This window comes from Phalangium opilio, unplaced genomic scaffold, assembly GCF_054372755.1.
Source record: "Phalangium opilio isolate 3A_F unplaced genomic scaffold, DU_Popi_V2 ptg000329l_1, whole genome shotgun sequence".
NCBI classification, from domain to species: domain Eukaryota; kingdom Metazoa; phylum Arthropoda; class Arachnida; order Opiliones; family Phalangiidae; genus Phalangium; species Phalangium opilio.
Genome location: NW_028324226.1, coordinates 1677153 through 1691620, shown reverse-complemented (window position 1 = coordinate 1691620; position 14468 = coordinate 1677153). Strand labels below are relative to the sequence as shown.

General features: G+C 37.9%; 1 protein-coding gene across 4 annotated transcripts in view; it reads right to left on the bottom strand.

Moving 5' to 3' along the window:
- Window positions 1–10279, bottom strand: part of LOC149610225 (latrophilin Cirl-like) — a 180174-nt gene extending 169895 nt beyond the window's left edge. The window contains exon 1 of one of the 4 annotated variants that reach the window (XM_089859280.1): window positions 9800–10279. The gene's annotated coding sequence lies outside the window, so the exon portion shown is untranslated. The remainder of the gene's footprint in view (window positions 1–9799) is intronic. The other 3 variants (XM_089859279.1, XM_089859276.1, XM_089859277.1) reach the window with 3 other exon arrangements.
- Window positions 10280–14468: the final 4189 nt, after the last annotated feature.

The following is a 14468-nucleotide window of genomic DNA, read 5'->3' as shown; positions in this document are numbered from 1 at the left end:
TTTTTAAAAGCATCCGCCGCAGAGCAATATTTACAAATTTTAAACCCTCATAACTGTAAGTTAAAAATCAATTCCTTGAAATTCTATTGAGTATGTTACAGCCCATACGGTCCTCTATGCAATGGTACCAAATATTTCAGGATCCAAAAAATGTTAGTAGGGTTAACAGGGTTCATAACGTTTTGAAAAACAGATTTCTCAGAGTTTCAGGTTTTTTCCCCATAGTTATCCAGTTTTTTCTAGGCCTGTGCGAGTACTCGAATGAAGGCGAGTACTCGATCGAGTCTCGAGTCGAGTACTCGACTCGAGACTCGAAAATCAAAATTTTAGGACTTGAAAATTATTTCGAGTCCTTAAAATCTGCACTATTGGACTCGAGGAGGACTCGAACCGAGACTTGACGCCTTATCAAGTCCAAAAATATTTACTTTGTGACCCGGAATTTTAAGTAAAGCGCCGGATTTAGTGGGGTTTAATCGATTTAAAGTTTAGAAAAGACAGGTGATAGGACAAAATGTTTACTTCAGCTAAAGGAGTTAAGCAAACCAGAACCAAAAGTTAAAATTTTTGTTACTCCGCGTCATTTTCGTCGTGAGATTTATACTTTGTGAATAAAATTTATCCTTATTAGAAATTTATTATAATTCTTGTATTATTAATTATTTAGAATTAAACTAAGTAAATTAAATTAAAGTTAGTATTAATAGAATTAATTTAATAGGACTCCAGTGGGACTTGATATAATTTATCAGGACTCGACACTGGACTTGAAACCCAGTTCTTAAGCTGACTTTAGGACTCGAGGACTCGATACCAATTAAAAGACTAGACTCGAGATTCTAAAAGAGCTTTTTTAAGGACTCGAGACTCGACTCGAACCCTAAAAAACTGGACTCGCACAGCCTAGTTTTTTCCCATATAAGGAGTAATAACAAGGGGTGGTTTTTAACCCCTTCAGAGCAAACTTACTCAAACCTCAAAAATATCCCTGATACCCCAGAATTTTACTAAATTTTACTAAAAGTTCTAAATTCCCCTGAGTTTCCAGGTTTGTATGCGAACCCTTGTTAATCAATTAAAAAAATAATATTGTCGCAGAATATTTACAAAACTTGACAATTCAATTCACTCCAGTTCAAGATTAATTCCAGGAAATTCCCTTGAGTACTTCATACCCCTTACGGTCCTCTATACAACGGTACAACAATTATTTACCCAGATAAGAGCGCGTTTTAAGGTCCATATTTCGCTTTATTGCTTATATAAGACAGGATTTCCGTATGAACTGTCGGCGTACGACGATGACAACGACATTCTCAAATTTCAAAACTAGTTTTAAGAGTCCTTCTCAAGGCAGTTTCCATTTTTCGACTTTAATAATAATAAAAAATAAAAACGTTCTAACAATAAAAACATCCACCCATTTGAGCGTGTTAGGGGCACCGAGAGTAAATATATATATATAAGAAAAGATTTCTTAGACCTTAAGTAAGACGAGATACATACAAGAAGAAGAAGAAGAAGAAGAAGAAGAAGAAGAACTAACACCCTCCCATAAGAATGCTCAGAGAGAGAGAGCTAGCCAGATTCAACCTTCTTGAGAAATACAAAAAGACACGAAATCTTCTTGACTTCCCAACAAAAAATATGCCCGACTTATTTTATGTAAATACGTAAGTTTTCAGGCTAGGAGGATAGATACCCTTTACACAAGGAGTATCTAGGCTACTTGGAGGACAATAGCCCATTACGAATTTCACATTCAGGGAAACAAACTTAAAGGGGCAAGCCTTCATATTGGGTAATTTTCCTCGCGTCAGAAGACACCGCTAGAGGCATGACCAAGTTGGCTATAGAGACCCTCCAAAGTCATACCGCTGTTCTGGTAGCCATATTGGGTGGTCTCTGCTTCGTTCTTGCTTTAAACCCACCAATATGGCAGCGTAACTTACGTCACGAGACTCAGCTCCTCCTCCAACTGGAAGCTCCCTATAGTCTCTCACACGCAATGAGCTGGGCTGCCTCTACTAGTGTTTCGTGGCTCAAGATTGGTGTATTTCCAACTAGTTTGGAATCCTTGTATAAATGGTATGAATCCTCCTTGTCTGAAAACTACTTAAATTGCCCCAGACTATCAAAATCACATCAAAAGGGATCGGACATTTGTTACTTATAAAAGAAGCCAATATTTACTGTTTAAAGAATTTGCAAAGGAAGTGTTAAACAACCTTTGCAATAAAAATAAATCACCAGCGTTAAGATTCCTTAAAAATAAATACAAAACAATAATAAACCTGAATATTAAGGTTACTTCACCAAGACAAAGGGTTAATTCTTCAAAAACATTCGTGACATAATTAAACATACTCATAACACGTTAAATTACTAGGCCTAAGCGACTTTTACTATACAGATAACATAAAGCATAAAGACGCTTTTAGAAGGCAACAACTGTTGAAAGGGGCTTGATAGCGGGAGGATTTTCCAAGATACCGGCGGACCTCAAAGCGAAACGCGAATAACCCAACCAACAACCCTGGACGAGAATTTCACCTTAAAATCATACCAAAGTCAAGCTTACACTCACTACCCTTCCAAACTATATCTCTTAAACCTTTTCTACGGTACATTCTCAACCAGAAAAAAATATTCAAAATTTCTCAACGAATTCCGATTCAAAAGATAGTATGATACGGGGGGAACTAAACCTTCCGCGCAAAATTAATCAAAAATAACACTATTAGAAAGTAAAGCAAAAATGGAGGCGGCTTCCCAGTTGAACCGAAAAGGTCCATGGGCGTTTTTCCTTAGGGGGTGGGGTGGTCTTTAGCGGTTCAAAAGAAACCCATTAACGGCGCGGATTGATACTGGGATGTAAATTCGCAACAACCCTAAAAACTAAAAATAGTCATGGACCAGGCAGGAGGAAAGGTCATTCATTCCAACTTGGTCCTTGAAGGAGAAAGGTGAGATGGAGTCGAAATATCAAAACCTGTAACGTTGCTGCTGTACTCTCATCTACGGAACGGCAACAACTACTAGCATCCTCGGTAGGCATTTTAGTAATATCAAGAAGAGATATCTAGTTTATTAGGGAGAAGGTATAAATTCGGCCCAAATTTTCAGCTTTATCTCCAGTCCAAACGTAGGTCCGGCGTTAATCCCCTCCTCTAAACTACAACCAGCATCTCATTGGTTCTTGATTGGTTACGTATTTTGTTATTTTCCGACTGAAGAGAGGAGAAATAGCCCGGCCTCCTTTTACGTCCCCCCTTGCATTTTGAAAGGGGGTCTGGGACTACGGCGCGCGAAAACTTAGACATCTTAACCTTCTCCCTAATAAACTAGATATCACTTCTTGGTAATATCGTATGGAACGAAAATGTCACCGATGTCTTAATGCCAATTCGTGACCATTCGCCTCTATTTGTAAATGGCGCTATGCGGCAACACTTAACAATCCCCTACCAAAGATATTGGCGTGCATGCGCAAGGTACTCTTGGAGATTTTCACTGCCGCACATGGTAATAAGGCCCATAAACATTTCTACTCCACCTCGCCTCTCTCCTCCAAGGTTGGCCGGGTACTATGACAGTTTCTTTTCAAAAAAAGAACCCGAGATTCCAGCAAAGTTGCAAAAGAGAGAGCGGGTACCCGGGGCGAGAAAGGAACCGTTTCTAATGGGCCCTCGTTAAAAGACCCGCTCCTTTGACTTGAAAAGGGAATAATGGTTCACCGATTATGGCGTCTCTTCTTAAAGAAAAACGTCAAAAAAGGAAAAAAAAAACCTCCAGGGCGTGGAACATATCCTAATCGTAAACATCCCCAAAAACTCCAGCATGAAATCAAGTTCTCTTGGTCCCATGGCCTATGCTAAGGATGAAAAACGGCGTGTGAGGTCGAAGGGTGGACCCCAACCAAAAGAGAAGGTGGATGGATAGATGGTGATTATTTAAAGAAGAAGGGGCCCCCTTTTAAATATCCCAAAAAGAGGCAAATTTCGTCAAGCTTTGTGTCAGGATAATAAATGTTCAAACGAAGACCTATTAGAGCTACACAGATGTTAGGGAACGTTTTACTAATGGTTACAGTTTAGAGCAAAAATATTAGTCACACACGATTTGTATCGAACTAATTCAATAGGAAAACACGTGTTTCCAAATAGATTAAATGAAAGTATTAAGGTCTATTTTTCATCTACAAAAATCTATAGTGTTTGGCGCGCTTAAAAGTTGCAATTCAACTGTAAAGCTTGCAGAATTCTGTTCGATTCAGTTCCAAAATTGTATGCAGGAAATTACTATCGCCCCTTGGGTTCGATTTGCGGACGCCATCTTTAAAAATGGCGGTTCGAAAACTAATAACAATGTATGACGGGTGTCTTTGCTGTTAAACATTAATATTAATTTAAGGATTTATACGATTAACAGTGGGGATGGACAGTTTTAAACGAGCTTATCTTAAACCCACTAAAACGATTTATCACAAAATAACTCTCCCCAATAAAAAAGAACCCAATAGTAATTTTTCATATTTCTTACACAAGAGAGAGAGGGTGCTAGAAATTTACAATTTTTTAGTCTAATAATAAAAATCCCGATAGAGAGTTGCACGGCACGAGACCCTGAAATACTCATTTATCCGATTTACTCCTCTCCTCATCTCATCTTGAGATTCTTCCCCTCTCATCCCTATATAGACTATTTCATTTCAAATATCAAAATCATCTTTACTTCCTTCCCATAAAATGAAACGTAATAGCGGGGTAATTGTAGCTACGAATCTCCGTAGAAATGGTCTATAGACCCGCTCCTCGCGCGCTGAAAAAAATCCAAATGAATCTCGTGGGATTTCTTCGCTATAACTTAACAGTAGGGATTTAAACTAAGGCGGAATGTTACAGGACAGTAAAATCCCATAGACATAAAATAGTTCCTTTCAGGTGTAATAATACTTCTACTCTGACATTTCATATATATATATGGGAATATATACACGATTTTTATCCCCATATATACAGGGCAAAATCCCCTCAGTACTTCTTTTTTTATCGAATTTGGTCGCGAACCAATGCGATTTATACGAAACGATAAAAATTTTAACGCCCAATTTAAAAAGATCCCTATACTGTATATATATATTTTATATCTAAAAATATATATATCCTATGGGAATTTAGTACCAACCCTGAAATCTTGGTAAAAAAAATATTATCAAGAAGCGATATCTAGTTTACAAGGGAGAAAGTATAAGACGCCTAAGTATTCGCGCACCATAGTCCCAGTCCCCCATTCAAAATACAAGGGGGACGTAAAAGGAGGCCGGGGCTATTTCGCCTCTCCTCAGTCGGAAAATACGTAATTTTCGTCATTCGCGTCGCGCTGACGTGAGTTTTCAAGAACCAATGAGATGCTGGTTGAAATTTAGAGGCGGGGATTAACTCCGGACACGCTACTGGAGATGAAGCTAAAAATGTTTCGAATTTATAACTTCTCCCTAATAAACTAGATATCGCTTCTTGATAATATCAGAAGTATATAATACTTCTCTTCCAGATAATATCTAATAAAAGGGGAAAAATTTTAATTTTAAATATTGCAAGTAATAATAAACAAGAGCGCAATTAGTTACATGTTTTTATCCAAGAGGGACACATAAAACTGGACATCATGTCTCAACGAAACCCTAAAAACTTAACGGTCTCGGAACCTATGACATTCAAGAGTATAAAAGCTAGGGGGACGCCATGATGCAGGAGTAAACGGAAACTGGTTCCGCCAAGCGTGTCCACCAAGCCAACCAACTCCGGGGTTACGGCGTAACGTTAACCAATATTGTCGTTATATTCCTACGTAACCTTTTGTCAAACCGTGCCATACAGTACACGGTGTATTACAAATGTGTACGTATGCACGAGCTTTATTGTCGTGTGTCCCCCTTTCCCCTTTTGGCTTTGTCGAATGATATTTGAGCTGCCTAGACGCTGCTAGTCAGAACAGAAAAACAAGAAAAGTTACATAAAAAAACAATGCGAAAAACATTTGTTGGAAAAGAGCATCTACAAAATCGAATAAAAGATTCTGCGGGCCCTATAGATCGGATTACTTAAATGGTAGTCGTGTTTAGATGGACCCCCCTTAGGGGCCCCCATGGAACAGCAAAAAAAGGCCCAAGGACGCCAAAACATAACTATAATCCCAGGAAATGAAAGAAGCAGAGCGACTGAGTGAAACGGAAAATGGATTCAATGCAACTAAAACTACGTTTTCCCACTAATTCCAATCGCAATTTCAGATCTAAATGCCCATTCAGACTACAGTAAAATCTAAAGTTCACGGCGGCCGCCTAGTTAGTGCGTTCATTTCCCAGTTCAGACGCGAGAGCAGACGACTTAAAACGAGTCGCGTATTTTTGAGCCAAAACTTTGGAATACTAAAATACCGCGCCAATAATACTAAAACGTTTCATACATCGTCTGCTAATGCATAGCTCACTCGATCACGCGTCAGTAAGACATAATCGAGTGAGCTATGGCTAAAGAAAAGGCGCTAACGAGGTGGTACAACGAAACTGAAAACATTCAAAACTAAACCCTAAAATCTATTACGTAGTCGTTATCACGTGTCTAATAAAGCGAGGAAAACGACTAGCTTCCCTGCACGCAGTGAACGTAACGTTTTTAGTCAGTCTGAACGGGCCTTCACTTAAAACAGTATTTGTTTAGCGTTATTGGTGTGTACCCAGATCTACCTGAAGCTTCCATGTCCAACTATAAACGGACGGTAAGGTACTAAAAACGAAACGATAGCCGATAATGATATGAAGAAAAAAAGGGGTTTTACCGATAGCGGTCAATCGTTAATAAAAAAAATGGGAGGGTTTTGTTTGAGAGCAGGATAACGAAGTAGGTGATTAACGCGTATATATTTTATAGTAATACTGATATGTTGTCCGTATAATATTGTTTTAAGCGATAAACTATAATATGGATCAATAAAAACTGAACCTCAAATGTCCATAAACATCATTTTTATCAGACATAACAAATTAGGTATAAAATGGACTGAAAGTCTTTTAATATTTTGGAGATAAATTCATGATTTTTGGGGGAAAAAAATTTCAAATGATATGCCCAATTCGGAAATAAATTACTGTATAGAGGTGTCGGACATACCCAATATTATAGGGGAGGGAAAGTGTTCAAGCGATGAACTATAATACAGATCAATAAAAACTGGACTTCGACCGGACATAACAAATTAGGTATAAAATGGGCTCAATCGAAACTGAAAATATTTTGGATAAATGCATAGAGCTTCAAATGATATCGTATTATAATTTGGAAACAAATTACCATAAAGAGGTGTCGGACATAGTAACCCAAAATCATAGGGAGGCAAACTGCTCAACAACTTAAGAGACTAGCTCCCTGGTACACCAATTAGTCTATACGTTCTCTAAAATTAATGATTTTGATTGTGTCAAGACAGATATCCTCGCAAAAGATACAAGAGGCCCGGTCTATGCGACTCTCATGGAGGGTTCAACAGGAATAGCTAAGTGTATCTCACAACAGAGAAGGACATTGTCGGCGTGGGAAAGGAGGCAGCCGTCCTGTAGCTGCTATTCGTGTCAACAACAAGAATAACACCAATACTCTCTCTCTCTCTCTCTCCCCCTCTTCCTAGACCTCTTGTATGACATGTATAAGATAGAATGTCACACACGTGTATTCCATTACAGCTTTAACTATACAATGAGAAGCTAACATCCGTCAAAAGTGTACAAAACACAGCTCGTCTAAACAACAGATTTGTTTTTCGCACCTAAGTAATTTTGCCGTTTCCTTTGTTATTCTTTCTTTCTTCTCGAATTTAAAATAAATTGCGTACGGAAGACATAAAACTAATTTAAATCGGAGCTATTCGGCGAGTCCCGAGCAAAATATTTGTCCAAATCCCTTAGACATTCTTTGCAACAATTGCTGGCGTACGACTGTTCGTCTTCTCGCTCGTAATAGGACGAACAACGCAGTTACACCAATAGCCTAATAATATTCACTAATTGGAAAACGGCGATAATCGGCGAATCCCGAACGAATATTTGCCCAAATCCCTTCCTATTACTTAGACATTCTTTGAACAATTACTCGCGTACGACTGTTACTTCGATTTCTCGCTCGTAATAAGACGAACAACGAGGTTATACCAACAGCCTAATAATATTCACTATACTTGTAAAATATCGATATTTGGCGAGTCATTTTGTGAATATTTGCCCAAATCGCTCCCTATTACTCAGATACTAATTCTTCCAAACAACTACTCGCTCATTTTGTTTGTCTACTCACTATAAAACACGACAAACGACAGAATATGCGGTACTTGGAAAAAGGCTAGTAACGAACGATAAAAAGAATCTCAAACACTGCACCAAATTCTTTAAATTTTCCGCTACATTGATCCCGTTTTTAAAAAGAAGAAATTTCGTGGTAAAATTAGCATAAAATTTATCGTCAAGCGAGCGAGATAATTTCCAAGAATTTTTAACAGTTTATATTATTAACGAAAAGATGATAAAATTTTTGGGGGAGATCAAAGTCAGGTAGCTAGCTGAGATGGCAAAATCTTAGACAACAGCCCCAGGGTGTAAATTGAAAAATCGACGCGGTCGCTTGACAAAAATACCTAATTAGGCTCCTCCCCTTCCCATCAAACAGAGAGAAGAGAACCCCGCGAATAGATAAAATAATAATAATAAAGAAACTAAAAAACCCGAAAAGGCGAAGTAATTAAGTCATTTCAAATATATCAAAGCTCCATTTTCAATGCCCTATTCTAGAGAAATTGCACAACAAGGGGGGGGGGAAATCCCAACTTCAATCTCACGTCTGAACCCGCAAAACCCCCGATTTAGGTTCGTTTTAAATCTGTTATAAAAAGGGTTTTAAAGTTGATTCACATCCAAAAAGATTGAAGTTTCATTTTCACTGTCAAATTCTGGATAAATTTCCCAAAAACGTGTGGTAGGGGGGGGGGCGCAAAACCCCTACAAAAATTTCCCCGCAAAACAACACCCAGTTTACTAATATGTCCTAAAAGAAACGCGGATCCCAAACAGACAGACAGACGAAGCAAAGAAGCTGAGTCATAATATCAAACTATGCAAGCCCCATCAAGTTCTACAGAAATGGCGCGACAATTGGGGGGGGGGGCAATACCCCTACTACAAAATCTCGTCATGAACCCCCCCCCCCCAGGTTTCCTAAATCTGTTCTAAAACCGAGGTGGGGGCGGAAGGGGGTTAAGAGATATAAACATTTGGGGGTTTTAAACCAACCATAGCTCGTTCCTTATCAGCAACATCCAAGATGTACCTTACTTAGTAATAATACGCAACGGGAGGATGGGGGGAACTGTGATTTGCATACGCTCAATAAGATTAGACAATAGAGGGGCACGGGGGTTTACACACCCCTTAGGTATATAGATAGGGCGTTAATTTGGGGGAAGTGGGGGGCGGAAGAGAAGATGGTCGTGTATTGAAAAGACATTAGCGCACGGGGGAAGCCAGTACAGACGATAACAAGAGCGGGGGCTATACCCCCGACAAAAACATTCCCATATAAAGATACCCCTACCGTCATTGTCATGATATTATTGGGGTAGAACCATGATGAGGGGTTTTAATGTGCCTTTGATAGGCGTAATAATTAAAACACTGACTATGTACCCTTAGAAATGCAAATTAAACCCGATTTTATCAACGTCTAAAATAATATTATAATCTTTAACTTACTTTAAGAGACGCTGTCTGTAAAATTAAGACGAAATGACCCTTGACCTTGTAGTTGACGATAAAAAGGGGGGATAGGGGGACTTCAAAGTTCCCTCGGCTTATTAGTAGCCTCCCCTTTATTGTTGTTCATCGTAGTAATAGATGTTTATTTTGTTAAAACCGAACGGATATCCGTGAAACAAACAAAATAAACCAAAATACAACAAGAACCAAGACGAAATTGACACCTTTTCTTATATAAAAAGAACCAACCGGTAAGCACAAGTAGTAAACCGAAGCGCAAGTTGTTTAAATTCAAAGCGAACCCATGGCTCAAATACTTCGGAGTATAAATTTTCGAGAGTAACAATTTAGACCCGAAAATACACTGACGTTTAATAACTGGCGGAGTGACGCGAACCCACGTGAACTCGTCGAAATACCGCGCTACAATGAACGAGAAAGAGCGGGCCCAAGATGAAGCCGCGTTGCCCCGACGCGACTAGTTCGCTCTCTTACGGTACGGCGGAGTACCAAGATAAGAGAGAGAAGAGAATACCGTCTCCTGATTGGTCCAGACCTTTAGTACGCGTTATAGCCTCCTGATTTTTCCTTTTTCCAAGACCACTTTTAAGAATATCATATTTAAGGGGGTTTTACCTAAAGTATTTCGTGTTATTATCGGATGGTCCCCTTAATACAAATAAGAAATTTTATGGCGCTCATTTTGGGCGCGAAAATCGGAAAAGGATAAAATAATGGTACTGGTATTTTTTTCAGTCCGTTAGGGGCCCATAGTAACGTATTTTTTTTAAGCGGGAAATTCCCGCGGGAAGAATAAAAATGGTGCAGACTAATTAGTTATAGTGCTTAGGAGAAGAAAGGTAAAAATATAGCTTAGGTTAAAAGTTTTAGTACAGCGCGGACGCTTTTTGCGAATTTGGCGCGCAAACTTATTCCCCAAACTCATTAATATAATGCTATAAAATTTCTGGGTTTTTTAAGGGTCTCCCGTATATAAAAGACACAGTGCCACACCACCATCTTGGAGGTTATTCTGTCCCGCTAACCCCATAAAAAAAAAGAATGTAAATAATATTAAAAAAACTGTTTAGATAGTTTGATGGATGGGCCCTTTTCCCCAATAGAGGATTGAGACAGAAGCCAAAGTAGCGCCATTTCTCGTATGGTAGAGTGGCGCCTCCTGGCTAAAGAAAATTATAAAAGAAAATCGGTCTCTTCCCCTCTCCCCCTAGAAAAAATATAAGCAAGAAAGGGACCAGATATATGTATACCTTAGGGGTCCCAACACACTATGAAAAATTTGGGGTCCCCAAAAAATGTACTGAAAAAAAAAAATAAATTATAATAAAAATTGCTTTAAACTTTTAAGAATTCTTTTGAAAGTAAATTAGCCAAATAAAATTGGAAATAAAGTGGTTGGGATTGTTAAGTAATTGGTCTTGTTCGATTATTTGGTATTCGCGCGTGACGCTGGACGACTGAGATTAAAAAATGACCATTTGGTCACGATCGGTCGTGATAAGAACTTATATACACAGGGTGTTTCTGATAAGTCTCAGTCTGCCATAAATTAAGGGGGATGTTCTTTGGGAGGATATTTTGAGTCAAAACTTCTATCTCCATTTTGTCGTCCGGGTAACTGTTTTAAAGTTAATATTGGAAGGTGTATTTTACGGATGATCCTTTAAATTTGATTAAGAAACTGATTTAGATAATGATTTCTTATTTAATTAAGGGGTCATCCCTAAAACACTCATCAAAATCAAAACTTGAAAACAGTGCCCCTTATGGCACAATGGAAATAGAAGTTACATTTTCGTCTCTAAATTTATTTCCCAAAGAACATCCCCCTTTTTTATGTCACACTTATCAGAAACACCCTGTATATAAATCGCGTCACAACATACCCATAAATATAAACCTTTTTCCCCCGACGGTGGCAAAAAAATTCACAAGTCACGAAGTCCTGGCAAATAATAAGAATTAAATACGATTTAGCTAACCGAAGAAGAAAATTAGCGTAAAGGTATCAGAGTCAGACGCTATACGTATGGATTTAGTGTTAATAAATAAATAAATAAATAAAGGAGAATTTAATGGAAATATATCGTGAGTGTTATATTGGTCACGCAAGATAGCTGTAATGGTGGTACCATATATATACGTTTACCAAAAGGTGACAGAAAATTGGCCCCCTTTGACCAACAAAAACACTATTGTGTCATATGCCACGGTATACAGTAATGTTTTTTGTTTAGTAGGGATCGAATCACGTGGGATAAATAATCGAAATGTGATTGGCGCCAGCTGCTAAATCTCCGAAGATATCTTTCGAGGTTGGACATTGGTAAAAAAAAAGGAAAAAAGGGGGGGGGATACGCAATAAAGTGAATTCCTTACGACACCTTCACTTTGCAGTGTTACAACTCTGGTACAGGGAAATCCTTTGAGTTTGTTATAGTCCTATTTCTTCACTTCGAAACAGTACTAATTACTTGTGATTACAACAAACAAGAGCTCAGTAATTAAGCAAAGTGTTGATAAACGTCCTCTCCATTGGATTAGCATGGGCTTATTTTCACGACACCTTTTAACTCTGGTTCTGTACGAGATACAGGGATGTCCTTTGAGTATGTTACAGTCCTACTTCTTTCCTTTATAAGGATACCAATTGGGGCTTCAACAAACAAGAGTTGAGTAATTAAGCAAAATGTTCATAAAAGTCCTCTCCATAGGATTCACATGAGCTTATTTACACGACGCCTTATAAGAGATACAAGGAAGTCCTTTGAGTTAGTTATAGTCCTATTTCTCCCCCTTCAAACGGTACTAATTATTTAGGATTACGATAATCAGGGCCCGTATAATTAAGAAAAATGTTCATGAAGCAAGGTTTAATATGGGCTTATTTACATGACCCCTTTTAACTCTGGTTCTATAAGAGATAAAGAGATGTCCTTTGAGTGTTATAACCGAGTTATAACTCTGGTTCTATAAGAGATAAAGAGATGTCCTCTGAGTGTTATAACTCTGGTTCTATAAGAGATAAAGAGATGTCTTCTGAGTGTTATAACTCTGGTTCTATAAGAGATAAAGAGATGTCCTTTGAGCGTTATAACTCTGGTTCTATAAGAGATAAAGAGATGTCCTTTGAGCGTTATAACTCTGGTTCTATAAGAGATAAAGAGATGTCCTTTGAGCGTTATAACTCTGGTTCTATAAGAGATAAAGAGATGTCCTTTGAGCGTTATAACTCTGGTTCTATAAGAGATAAAGAGATGTCCTTTGAGCGTTATAACTCTGGTTCTATAAGAGATAAAGAGATGTCCTTTGAGCGTTATAACTCTGGTTCTATAAGAGATAAAGAGATGTCCTTTGAGTGTTATAACTCTGGTTCTATAAGAGATACAGGGAATTTCTTGAAGTATGTACTAGCCCAACTTATCCCTTTCAAACGGTTACTAATTACACGGGATTACAGCAAACAGAATTTGAGTAATTAAGCAAAAAAGCGTCATCAACACTCCCAACACGAATCCTTACTACACCTATACTAAAAAGTATTTTAACTGTGGTTTTAAATAAATACAGATGTAAATCCTTTATGTACATACAATAGCCCCATTTCTTCTCTTTATAACGATACTAAAATACTTGGGGGGTCTACAAGAATCAGGAGCCCAGAATAAAACAAAATTAAAAAACTAATAATCATAAATTTAAAATAAAGAAACATTTTCGAGTTTCTATTATTATCATTATTTTTTTTTAACTTTCTTTAAGGATAATAATAAATAAAAGACTGAATATTTTATGTTTTCTCTGCTCTTCCTTCAGAGCTATTGTTCCGTTTTAGTATCTCCCTCCTTGCTCCTGATGGAAAACCCGTGAAGCAAAAGCAGCCTATTTTGTATCCAAAAAATAATTTGCAATTCTAATCTTTGGAAAAACGAGAAAACATACAGAAGTACCTACAGCTTTGAGCTTTCCCTACTTTTAGAACTTAGAAATCCAGAACAAAAACTTTTGTTATTATTGCAACACCAAACGAGAGATAAATGGTACGCAATAAATAAGATATTACGATTATAAAAAAACTTAACTTAAAGTAGAGCTATTAATTTTCTTTTAAATATATTAAATGGGTCCCAAGAGAATCTTTGGTCTCTAACTTGTAAAGAAAAAATGGATGTTCGGCAAAGTTAGCACAAGTCTGCTTGCCATAAGACGAATACCACAAAATAGCAGAAGGGGATAATAGAAGAAGGATGACACTGTATCGTTTTAATACTCTAGCAGTGTAACATGATTCTTCCCAGGCTCATGCACCTTTTAATTTGTTCTCCTGCTCATCCAACTTCAGATGGGCATCGCACCGCGTTGGGGTGAATTCTATAACGGTTTGGCAATACTAAATCCTCAGCAATCAACCCGCAAACCTTGATTGTCTTGACGTGGGACAAAAATCCACGCACAAGCGCCTTGGAAAATAGTTAAGCACTAATAGGAGTAATGACGAGGGAACTATTTATCGCGTATGTGATTGGGTTTAGTAACCTTCCTCCAAATGTTCTGATATTGGGAAGAACCATGCATGTTACAATTAACCCCGGCCGCTATAGTGGTACACTTCTCTCGAAGAGAAGTATATTAAACACTTCTGAAA